Source organism: Chiloscyllium plagiosum, unplaced genomic scaffold (genome assembly GCF_004010195.1).
Source record: "Chiloscyllium plagiosum isolate BGI_BamShark_2017 unplaced genomic scaffold, ASM401019v2 scaf_7399, whole genome shotgun sequence".
Classification (NCBI taxonomy): Eukaryota; Metazoa; Chordata; class Chondrichthyes; order Orectolobiformes; family Hemiscylliidae; genus Chiloscyllium; species Chiloscyllium plagiosum.
In genome coordinates, this window is record NW_025212057.1 from 1 (window position 1) to 11,747 (window position 11,747).

General features: G+C 42.1%; 2 long non-coding RNA genes across 2 annotated transcripts; one reads left to right on the forward strand and one right to left on the reverse strand.

Annotated features, from left to right (window-relative positions):
- Positions 1-16: 16 nt before the first annotated feature.
- On the forward strand, positions 17-4,761 carry LOC122547283. Its single transcript, XR_006310952.1, has 3 exons — positions 17-410; positions 744-854; positions 3,451-4,761. It is a non-coding gene; the product is annotated as an uncharacterized LOC122547283 (long non-coding RNA).
- LOC122547282 lies at positions 1,043-11,438 on the reverse strand. Its single transcript, XR_006310951.1, has 3 exons — positions 11,088-11,438; positions 1,360-1,502; positions 1,043-1,227 (listed from the first exon to the last, which is right to left on the reverse strand). It is a non-coding gene; the product is annotated as an uncharacterized LOC122547282 (long non-coding RNA).
- Between the last annotated feature and the right edge of the window lie 309 nt (positions 11,439-11,747).

The window sequence follows — 11,747 nt, forward strand, 5'->3', positions numbered from 1 at the left end:
CCTCCTTCCTTACTGTCCAATGCCCAAAACACATCTTCCAGGTGAAGCAGCAGTATAGTCACATTTCTTTCAATACAGTCTATGTACTGACTGCTCACAATGTGGTCTCCTTTACACTGGTGAGAAAAAACAGACTGGATGACTGCTTTGTGGAATACTTTGCTTGTTCTTTGAACTTTCGAACAATCCATCCTGCTCCCATACTAACATTTCCATCGTGGGCCTGCTATAGTGTACCAACGAAGTGCAAACTAAACAACGCCTTCATTTTCCATTTAGGGACGCAGAGAGAAGGAAAGTGAGCGCAAGAGAGCGACAGAGAAAAAAAAAGATGCTGAAATCTGCACAGGAAGTACCAGCAATAGTAATAATTATTCTATCAGTCTGAAGCAAGAATTGCTTTTACATGGGTAAGCTCCACTTGGGAGTGAGAAATCATGAGTAAATATTCTCTATCATGACCAACCTCTATTTTTAAACCTTGATTGCTCAACTGCATTGTTGGAGAACACATATCATCGCATCGGAGATCAAATCAGACCAATGTAAAATGTTTTCAATGATGTTGCATATAAAACCTAACACTTAAATTTATGCAGGTTTAGAAAATTCAACTTCTATCTGATGTAATCATGGCTTTTAATGCAAAAATGAAAAATTCTGCAATAAGTGGTTAATTAGCAATAAGTGATTTGAACTAAATTTTCAAAGTAGATCAGCCAAACTGCATTCTGATTCAACAGGTCCCTCCGTACTGAGATTGTCAGAAGTTTAAGGCACATTCATGTTAAACCAGGTCCACCATAATGGTGGCAGCCAGCAGAATACCAAAGCAACCAACAACCCACAATCAGGTAAAATATTTTAAGAGACTAAAAATTTCTGTCAATTTTATTGACTTTTTTTGCTCATGTATATATTTTGGGTCATCACAAATAAATATGAAGTTATTACTATGAGATTTAGGGAATTAAGTTCAAAACCACACACATCACTAACGTGTCTATGCTAAAGCATTATGCAGAGTTAGTTTTACTCAAGTAGCACATCAAATGACTAACCAATTTATCTGTTATTGTCAGTGTTGGTTGAAAGATACCAACAGAGTATCTGGCTCCTCTTCAGATAGTGATCTTTCAAATCCTTTTCATCTTGCAGGATTAGGAGGTATCAAGTGGAGCTTCTACTGTTTAACATCACCTCTGTAATGGTCCAACTCTCCTATTTCTTACATTAAGAAAAAACACTTTGCATTTATGAAGTATCTTAAGTGCCCCAGACAATCTCAAACACGAAGTTATATGGATTACCTTTGAAGTAGCCGTGTTATATAGTTACCTTACTGTATTGTCATCCTACCTTAGGGTTTAGGTTCAATGGCCATCAGCATAGAAACAGTGCTCAATGTTCAGTAACTGTCGAATGGGTACTTGAAGATTTTGGAGCAGGGACTTCTTTTCATAAGACATCAAAATATGGAATGGCACACTTGTCATAGGTGTCTGTTGTTTACAACCACAGCAAAAAGGAATGACAATATTCAATCAAGTTGAATCATTAAAATGGACAGTCTAAACAAAGAACTGTAAACCAGATTTAAAACCATACAGAAAATAAAGATTGGGAAAGAAAGATCAGATTCAGAAATTAAAAACAGATGGACAGAAAAAGTTACAAAATGTTTTTGTTCCCCCAACTGTAGTTAGGTTGTAAAATAATAAAACTCTACACTTACAACTATTAAAAATGCACTTATTACAAGATGCACAAGCTAACTTTTTTCTGTCATGACAAGCGTCCCATAATTTCATTTGTTGTATGTAAGTGGTGAATCAATTAATGACAACTGTTTCATTACAATCCATGGAAGAGTCAGGTAAGTGACAGCATCTTTGAGATTTCCATATTTAAATAGAGATACTAGACCTGCTTTCTAATCAGCAATGAAACTGAGCCTCATCATCACAACTGAAATATAGGAGCCTTCATAAATCATGTTGAAGTTAGGCAAAAACCTAAAAATTATTTGGCTCAAAGGACGAAATGCATTCAACTGAGCGCAGATCACCATTCATTTATTACACACTGTGGTTATTTCACACATCAGACCTGTGTTGTCTCTTCACTGTGACTTTTTAAAGCTTATTTGTATATATAAGATGAACCCCAGTTTGTACATCAACAATATTTTAGCCCAAACCCTCCATTACCTCTCTTCTGCCTCACCTGTAATTCTGTTAACATAAGAATGGGGAGGAGTAGGTAATCCAGCCCCTTAAACCTGCTCTGCTATTCAATACAAATATGGATGATCTCATCTCTGCCTCAACTCTACATTCTGCCTGCTGCCTAAAGCTTTTTAACCTACTGTTGTTACAATTGTACAAGGCATTGGAGAGATTGGATCTGGCGTACCGCATACATTTTGGCAATTCCTAATCTGTTTTAAATCTGCCCCATCTCCTTGGACTAAAACAATGACTGCTTTTTCTAAATTGCCTCATAAGGGAAACAACTGTTCTACATCTACTTTATCAATCCCCTTTAGCATCTTATATACCTCAATTAGATCTCCTCACATCCTTCTAATGATGATACGTCTAACCTGCGCAATCTCTCCCCATAAGACAAGCTTTTCATCCCTGGAATTAATCTAGTGGACCATCTCAGAACTGCCTCCAATGCAATTACATCCTTCCTCAAGAATGGGGATGCAAATGTGTGCAGCACTCTAGATGCAGTCTCTCCAATGCCTTGCACAATTGCAATAACATTTTCCTACTTCTTTACTCCATTCCTGTAGCAATAAATTCCATTTGCCTTCCTTAGTACCTGCTGTACCTACATGCTAGATACCTGTGACTCAAGAATGAGAACACCCAGATTCAAAAGAAACTTTTGGAGTTTCTCTCCATTTAGATGATAAGTTGCCTTTTTATTCTTCCAACTAAAATGGATAACCACACACTTAACGACATTAAGCTTCATTTGATAACATTTTTGCCCATTCACTGAATCTATACATGTTCATTGTAAATTTCTTATTTCTTCATTGCAATTTTGTGACCCACCAATTTTGGTGGCAGCTCCAAATCGGTTATAGTACATTGTATCACAGCATTCAAATTGTTAACAGATTGTGAATAAATAGGTCCCAGAAGACCAAACTCTGGGGTATCCATTAGTAGTAGCTGGCCAACCAGAAGAAGACCAATTTACTCCAACTCTCTGCTTTCTGTTGTCAAGCTAATCCTCTCTATCTAAGCCAACACATTACTCCTAACCCTGTGTGATCTTACTGTGTTCAAGATGGTGCCGGAGCACAGTGACATTTGGCAAGCTGTCTACAGCAGATCTTATACTTACATATCTTAAATCATTCTGCTCTTCTAAGCCTTAATTCTAAGTCTGTCAGAATTACGAATAATGTTCACTTAAATCTACTTTCAGGTTGAAAGATTATACAACTGACAAGGCTGAACTACCAACACTAAGGGCCTACAGGATTCCAACAAGCCTGACCTCATGGAAACCCAAAACCAAAGCTTCACCAGCATGGGTACAAGACTTGACCCAACAGTGACCCGAGATAGAGGAGGCCTGACAGAACCAACCACAAGACTCCCTAGAACGCTCAAGACCTCGCCCTGGTGCCCAGGATCTCGTTGGAAGCACACAGTTTCCAGAGCAGCAGACTTCCCTCACTGATGCCCGGGATCAACTAAGAGCAGACACCTATTCAACAAACGTAGGAGAGATACTGGACTTCAGGCGGAGACTAAAACTTCAGGGTTTCAAGTATCTCTCCCCAGCACACTCATGGCAAATGTCCAGGACATGGAGAACAAAATGAACAAAGAGAACAAAGAAAATTTACAGCCCAGGAACAGCCCTTCGGCCCTCAAGCCTGTGCCAATCAGAATGTACTGTCTAAACCTGTCGATCGGTTCCTAAGCATCTGTATCCCTCTACTCCCCACCTAACTTAAAAGGAAATTGAGAGACTGCTGTGTGCTGAGTGACAGAGACATGGCTCCCTCCTGTCACACCTGACTATGCCTTACAACGTGAGGATTTCTGAGTTCAATGGATAGACCACTCAGTGTCCTCAGACAAGTCAAGGGATGTTGGGGTCTGCCTCCTAATCAACAGCTCCTGGTGCGCAGACATTGCAACCCTGGTGATTAACTGTTCCCCAGACCTAGAAAATCTTACAGTTCAGTGCCAACCCTACTATCTGCCACATGAATTCACCTCCGCTATCCTGACAGTGGTCTACATCCCCACCCATGTGGAAGTGAAGACAGAATAGCCCAAAACCATGTTCATCTTAATTGGTGCCTTTAACCAGTCCAACCTTGAGAATATGCTACCAAAATACCATCAACATGTCTCCTGTCCGAACATCCTTGACCATTGCTATACAACCAAAGATACAACCACTCCATTCCTCATCCACATTTTGGAAAATCAGATCACATTGCCGTGCTCCTCTTCCCGGTTTACAAAGCAGAAATTGAAGCATGAGGAACCAGTACAGAAAATAGTGCAGTATTGGTCTGAGGCAATGGAAGGGCATTCATAGGACTGCTCGGAGTCGATGAACTATTCCATATTCAAGAATTCAACGGCCAACTTAAACAAGTATACCACTGTCACAGATGTTATCAATTTTATAGATGTAGCATATAAAGCATCTTATCTGGATGCATCATAGTGTGGTATGGAAACTACTCTTCCCAAGACTGCAAGAAACTAGAGAGCTGTGAACACAGCCTAGTCCATCGCGCAAACCAGCCTTCCATCCATTGACTCCATCTGCACTTCCTACTGCCTCAGGAAAGCAACCAACATAATTGAAGACCCTTCCCACCTGGGTTATAGTCTCTTTTACCCTCTTCCATTAGGCAGAAGGTATAAGCATTTGAATACACATTCAAACAGATTCAAGAACAGCTTCTTCCCAGCTGTTATTAGACTTTTGAACAGACCTCAAATTCTAATTCTGATCTCTTTCTCTCTGCACTTTCTATGCAGCTGTAATACTGTATTCTGTGCTCTGTTCTGCTACCCTGATGCATTTTGTATGGTACCATTTGCCTGCATAGCATGCAAAACAACACTTTTCACTCTATCTTGATACATATGATTACAATAAATCAATTGTGTATTAACCTTACGTGTGGCACCTTATCAAACACCTTCTTGCCTCTTAAGACAATCCTTTTATTCCCATTCTTGCCATCCTGATCTTTCACACTCAGGAAAATGCTCATCCTCAATTCTGATTAACTGGCTTTTAAATGATTCCCATATGTGAGATGTAGATTTACCCTCAAAGAACCACCCAAATCTAATTTCTACAGTTCCTGCCTAATATTGTTGCATTCCCACAATTTAGCATTTTCATCTGAGGACAATGTTTATCCATCCATAACATCTTAAAACTTATGGCATTATGATCACTGTTTCCAAACACTCCCTCACAGAAATTTTCATCAGTTAGCCAGGCTCATTGACCAATATAAGGTTGAATACGGCCCCTTCCCTATCTACACATTATTTCAAAAAAACTCCTGGATCCACCAAACAAATTCCACCCCATCTAAGCCCTTGCACTAAGGGAGTCCCATTCAATTTCAGCAAAGTTTAGTAAGGCTTTCCACAGGGTCCCTCATGCTAGGCTCATCCAGAAGGTTAAGATGCATGGGATCCACAGTGACTTGGCCTTTTGGATTCAGAATGGGCTTGCCCATATAAGGTAGAGGGTATTGGTGTAAGGGTCTTTCTCTGGCTGGAGGACCGTGACTAGGGGTATTTCAAAGGAATCAATGCTGGGACCTCTGCTGTTTGTGATATATATGATTTGGATGAAAATGTAGATGGGTGGGTTAGTAAGTTTGCAGATGATACAAAGTTTGGTGGAATCGTGAATAGTGTGGGAAGTTATCAAAGGAGACAGTGGGATGCAGATGTGGACGGAGAAATGGCAAAAGGAGGTTAATCCAGAAAAGCGTGTGGTGCTGCACTTTGGGAGATAAAATGTTAAGAAGTACACAGTTAATGGTAGGAACCTGAATAGCACTGATGTACAGAGGGATCTTGGGACTAAAGTCCATAGCTCCCTGAAAGTGGCCACATCATTAGATAGGCTGGTAAAGGTAGCTTATGGCATGCTTGTCTTTATTGTTCAGGGAAGTGATATATGAGTCAGGATGTCTTTTTTCGATTAGGTTACTTTCAGTGTGGAAACAGGCCCTTCAGCCCAACAAGTCCACACCGACCTTCCGAACAGCAACCCACCCACACCCATTCCCCTACATTTACCCCTTCACCTAACACTATGGGCAATTTAGATAGCCAATTCACCTAATCTGCACATTTTTGGACTGTGGGAGGAAACCGGTGCGCCCAGAGGAAACCCACGCAGACACGGGGAGAATGTGCAAAGTCCACACAGATAGTTGCCTGAGGCGGGAATTGAACCCGGGTCTCTGGTGCTGTGAGGCAGCAGTGCTAACCACTGTGCTGCCCCCGTGTCTTATTGCAGCTTTATAAGACTTTGTTTAGACCACACTTCGAATACTGTGTTCAATTCTGGTTCCAATTCACAGGAAGGATGTGAAGGCTTTGAAGAGGATACACAAGAGGTTTACCATATTGCTGCCTAGATTCAACAGTATGGGCTGTCAGGAGAGGGTAGAAAAACTCCTGTTGTTTTCTCTGGAGTGGCAGAGGCTGAGGGGAGTCTTGATAGAAGTGTATAAAATTATGAGATGCATGCACAGGGTTGATGGTCTGAACCTTTTTCCCCCCAAGAGTTGAAATGTCTAATATTAAGGGTCATGCATTAAAGGTGAGGGGGCAATTTAAAAAAAAATATACAAAGAGTAGTAGGAATCTGGTACACACTGCCAGGGGGGTTTAAGGGACTTTTAGATAAGCAAATGAATTTGTAAGGACTGGAGGGATATGGACCATGGAGATGCAGATGGGGTTAGGTAAATGGCACCATGTTCACTACAACATCATAGGTTAAAGGGCTGTTTCCTGTACTGTTTCCATATCTTTCCATGATCTGCCCACGTATCTGCTCCTCTATATCCCACTGACTTTTGGGAGCCTTATACTATAACTATGTATACTGATCTATTCTCTAAGCTCATCTGACTTATCTATTATGCATCTTGCATTAAAATAAATTTCAGACCACCAGTCCTAACATGTAAATTACCCACTACAACAGATCTGCTTACATACCTGCTCCTCTAATATTCCACTGGCCTTTGGGAAGTTTACAGTAGAATGCCATCATAATCTTTGTTGGTACCTCTTAGATTTTCTTGACTTAACCTCTACTTTCACCTCAATTACTCTACATGCTGACCTATTGTTTTCACTCTCTGTCACCAGTTTAAACCCTCACAACTGGCACTAGCAAACCTTCCTAAAAGGATATTGGTGCCTTTCCAGTTTAGGTACAACCCATCCTGCTTGTAAGGACCTCCTACCCTGGAAGAAATTCCAATTATCCAGATCTGAAGCCCTCTCTGCTATACCAGATCTTTAGGTACACATTCAATTGTATTATCTTCCTATTTCTGGCCTCACTAGCATGTTGCGCAGGGAATACTCCCAAGATTATAACCCGAGGGGTCCTGCTTTTCAACTTTCTACCTAATTCCCATTGCAGGACCTCATCTCTCTTCCTGGCTACGTTTTTCGTACCAATATGGACCATGACCTCAGGCTGATCATCCTTCATTTTCAGAATATCCAGTTTCCACTCAGAAAAATTCTTGACCCTGACACAAGTCATCACACCATTTTGGGTCTCGCTCACAGCCATAGAAACACCTGTGCCCCTGACTATACAGTTCCTGTTCACTATACTTTGACCCTCCACGTTGTACAGAACCAATCGTGGTGCCACTGATCTGGCTGCTGCTGTGGCCTTCCCAAGAGGCCATTCACCTCCCCAAAAATGTTCAAATGGTATACTTGTTTGAGAATGGAATAGCCACTGGAGACTCTCTCACTACCTCCATGCCACTTTTAGCAGTCATGCACTTATCTGGCTGAATCTTTCCAATCTATAAAACCGTGGGCCTCCTGTATGCTCCAACTGCCACTCCAACCAATTCATACAGTCCGAGAGCAGTACATGGGCAATTGTTGCAGACACAGTTGTGTGGAACAATTGACCTTGGAGTTATGGGGCAGGGTGGGTGAGATGTTCTTCAGAGGGTCAGTGCAGACTCGATGCGACTAATGGCCTCTATCTGCACTATAATGAATCCATGATTCTATTCTATGATTCACTTCACCCTAATCTCCCAGATCCCTCTCCTCAAATGCTGTTTCTTAGATGCCATCCTTGGGAACTAGATAGAATTTCAAAATAGCCATATTTCTGTCTAGCTGGTAAAACCTGAAATAGTGGATTGTGACCAATTCTCAACTCAAATCTAAGTTAATTAGAATCAGATCTGAACATTTATAAATCGACAGCATTCAGCAATTCAGCTTTGTCAACACGAAATTTCAGGAGACATTAAAAGTTATCATATCCCATGTCTGACATCCTGTATCACATCTTGCAACCCAAAATTGGAGGTGTAGTGGACAGCAAAGAAGGTTACCTCAGATTACAACAGGATCTTGATCAAATGGGCCAATGGGCTGAGGAGTGGCAGATGGAGTTTAATTCAGATAAATGCAAAGTACTGCATTTTGGGATAGCAAATCTTAGCAGGATTTGTACACTTAATGGTATGGTCTTAGAGACTGTTGCTTAATAAACAGACTTTGGAGTGCAGGTTCATAGCTCCTTGAAAGTAGAGTCACGGGTAGATAGGATAGTGAAGGCGGCAATTGGTATGATTTCTTTTATTGGGCAGAGTATTGAGTACAGGAGTTGAGAAGTCATGTTGCAGCTGTACAGGACCTTGGTTAGGCCACTATTGGAATATTGCGTGCAATTCTGGTCTCCTTCCTATCGGAAAGATGTTGTGAAATTTGAAAGGGTTCAGAAAAGATTTACAATGATATTGCCAGAATTGGAGGATTTGAGCTAATGAGAGAGGCTGAACAGGCTGGGGCTGTTTCCCTAGAGTGTCTGAGGCTGAGGGGTGACCTTATAGAGGTTTACAAAATTATGAGGGGCATGGATAGGATAAATAGACTAAGTCGTTTCCCGGGGGGTCCAGAACTAGAGGGCATAGGTTTAGGGTGAGAGGAGAAAGATATATATAAAAAGAAGACCAAACGAGCAACGTTTTCACACAGAGGGTGGTACGTGTATGGAATGAGCTGCCAGAGGAAGTGGTGGAGGCTAGTACAATTGCGACATTTAAAAGGCATTTTGATGGGTACATGAATAGGAAAGATTTGGAGGGATATGGGCCAGGTGCTAGCAGGTAGGACTAGATGGGGTTGGGATATCTGATTGGATCGAAGGGTCTGTTTCCGTGCTGTAAATATCTATGAACTGCCTGAGAAATTGAACGGACACTCAAGTCGAGATGAAAACATGTCAATTATTATTCATCACTTGCTACAAGAATAATTCTTTGTTCATAATACACAGATTGAGTTAATTAAAAGGAGCCTGGCAGACATTTCCTTCTCATAATGTTATTAACAAGAAACAATTGACGATTTAGTGACTGAATTCACATTTACACTGAGACAAATGCGAGAAAAGATGCTTGGAGTATAGGGATGACATGTTATAAAGGTACAAGGTACTGGTGAGACCATATCTAGAGTACCATGGGCCGTTTTGGTCCACTTAAGGAAAGATCATTTCATTGGAGGCAATTTGAAGAAGGTTGATCAGGACAATCCCTGGTACAGATAAACTGCATTATAAGCAAAAGCTAAACATGTTGAGATTCTATTCACTGGAGTTTAGAATAGGTGATCTAATTGAAACATATTGAATTCATAAGGGACTTGACAGAGAGACTGAGATGAGGAGGAATTTCTTTTCTCAAGAGCATTGAGATTTTGTGAAACTCCTTGCCACAACAGTCTGTAAGGGCAGAGTCCTTATATATTTAAGGCTAAGTGAGATTCAAGGGTTGGGGAAAATGACAAGAAAGTGGACATGAGAAAGGTCAGATCAACCATGAATCCTGTTGAAGGCTGAGCACACCAAGGGGCCAAATGACCTACTCCTATTCCTATTTCTCATGGTCTTACTGCTTGATCAACACATCCCTTCCATCACAGTCTGCTCTTATTTCTATATAGCTATTGGAGTACCTTTCCCTCTAGCAAAGCATTCAGCCTGCTTGTTAAATTTATCAAAGCCCTCTAATAAACAAGCCACTTCCTTGCATATGAAATCTCTCTCTCTAGTTTTTCTACTACAGTGACTACACTTCAGAACTGCTCCACTGATTGAAGTGCATGGAGATGCGATGTAGATATACAAATGCCTTCCTAGTTTTACTTCAATAGTGCTCTCCATTCAGAGACATTTAAATTCTGGCAGCGCTGAAAGGCACCGGACTGCAAAGCTATTGAGATGGGGGTGTTACCGAGAATCAGAGACAAAGTACAACAGAGGGTAAAAACAATGACTGCAGATGCTGGAAACCAGATTCTGAATTAGTGATGCTGGAAGAGCACAGCAATTCAGGCAGCATAGGCAGGTAGGACAATCTCCTCTAGCTTATCTCTTCCACCCTTCAGGCCTTTATTCCTGATGGGCTTTTGCCCGAAACATCGATTTTACTGTTCCTCGGATGCTGCCTAAAGTACAACAGAGAGGCGCTCAAAGACTTCCCCATCTTCGGCAGAGTGGACAACCTAATTTCGGCGCGATCAATCGACTCTGCCGCCACCGTTGATATTACTTGTGCAGAGAAAGAGACAGACAGACAGACAGAGACAGCGCGAGGGCAAGCCGCTCAGGCCGGAACTGAGCTAGGGCTCTGCGTGTGACGAGGCGAAAACTGGAACATCACGGCCTACAGCCAACTAACTGACCGCTCCGAGCGCTTTCCCGGGCAGGGCCACAGGGTAGTTTCCCCCCCGATCCCAATCCCTGATTCCCTTACCCCCACCTTCGACCCCTACCTGCTCCTGGTTCCCGGCGCTCGGTTGAAAATTCTAAACAACAGATTCAAACTGCGGCACGGCCGAAGCTGATTGGCTCCCTGTGAATAGAGCACGTGACCACTAACGGGCGGAGTCCGTGACAGAGCTGTGGAGCTCCGGTGTGATCTGCCTGCTCAAAACAAAACTACCACTTTCTAGCATCGTACCACAGCCTTGCATGCAGGTGCATATCTAAATATGTCCTAAATGAGGATATCTGCTTTTTCGAACCCGCACAGGCAGTGCCGCCACCTTCTGGGTGAAAACAAAAGTTTCCTCACGTGCCCCCCTGAACCTTCCAGAAGTTAGAGGGCGTTCTGGTGTAAGGCAACTTCTGCAACTCCGCGATACGGAAAATAGCGTTGTAGAAAAGGCTCTACAAACAATCTCCATACCTATAATCGTTCAGTAGAAAGTTTGTGTTATTCGAACAGCGTCCACAATTGGTCAACCGCATTATGGACGATTCGTGTTGACGAAACGCGCATATTATCAGAACGATCAGTACTTTAAATTGCCCCGCCCCCGTCATCGAGATGTACAACACAAAAACAGACCCTTCGTCCAACTCGTCCTTGCCGACCAGATATCCCAACCTCATCTAGTCCCGATTTGGAGGTGCCGGTGTTGGACTGGGGT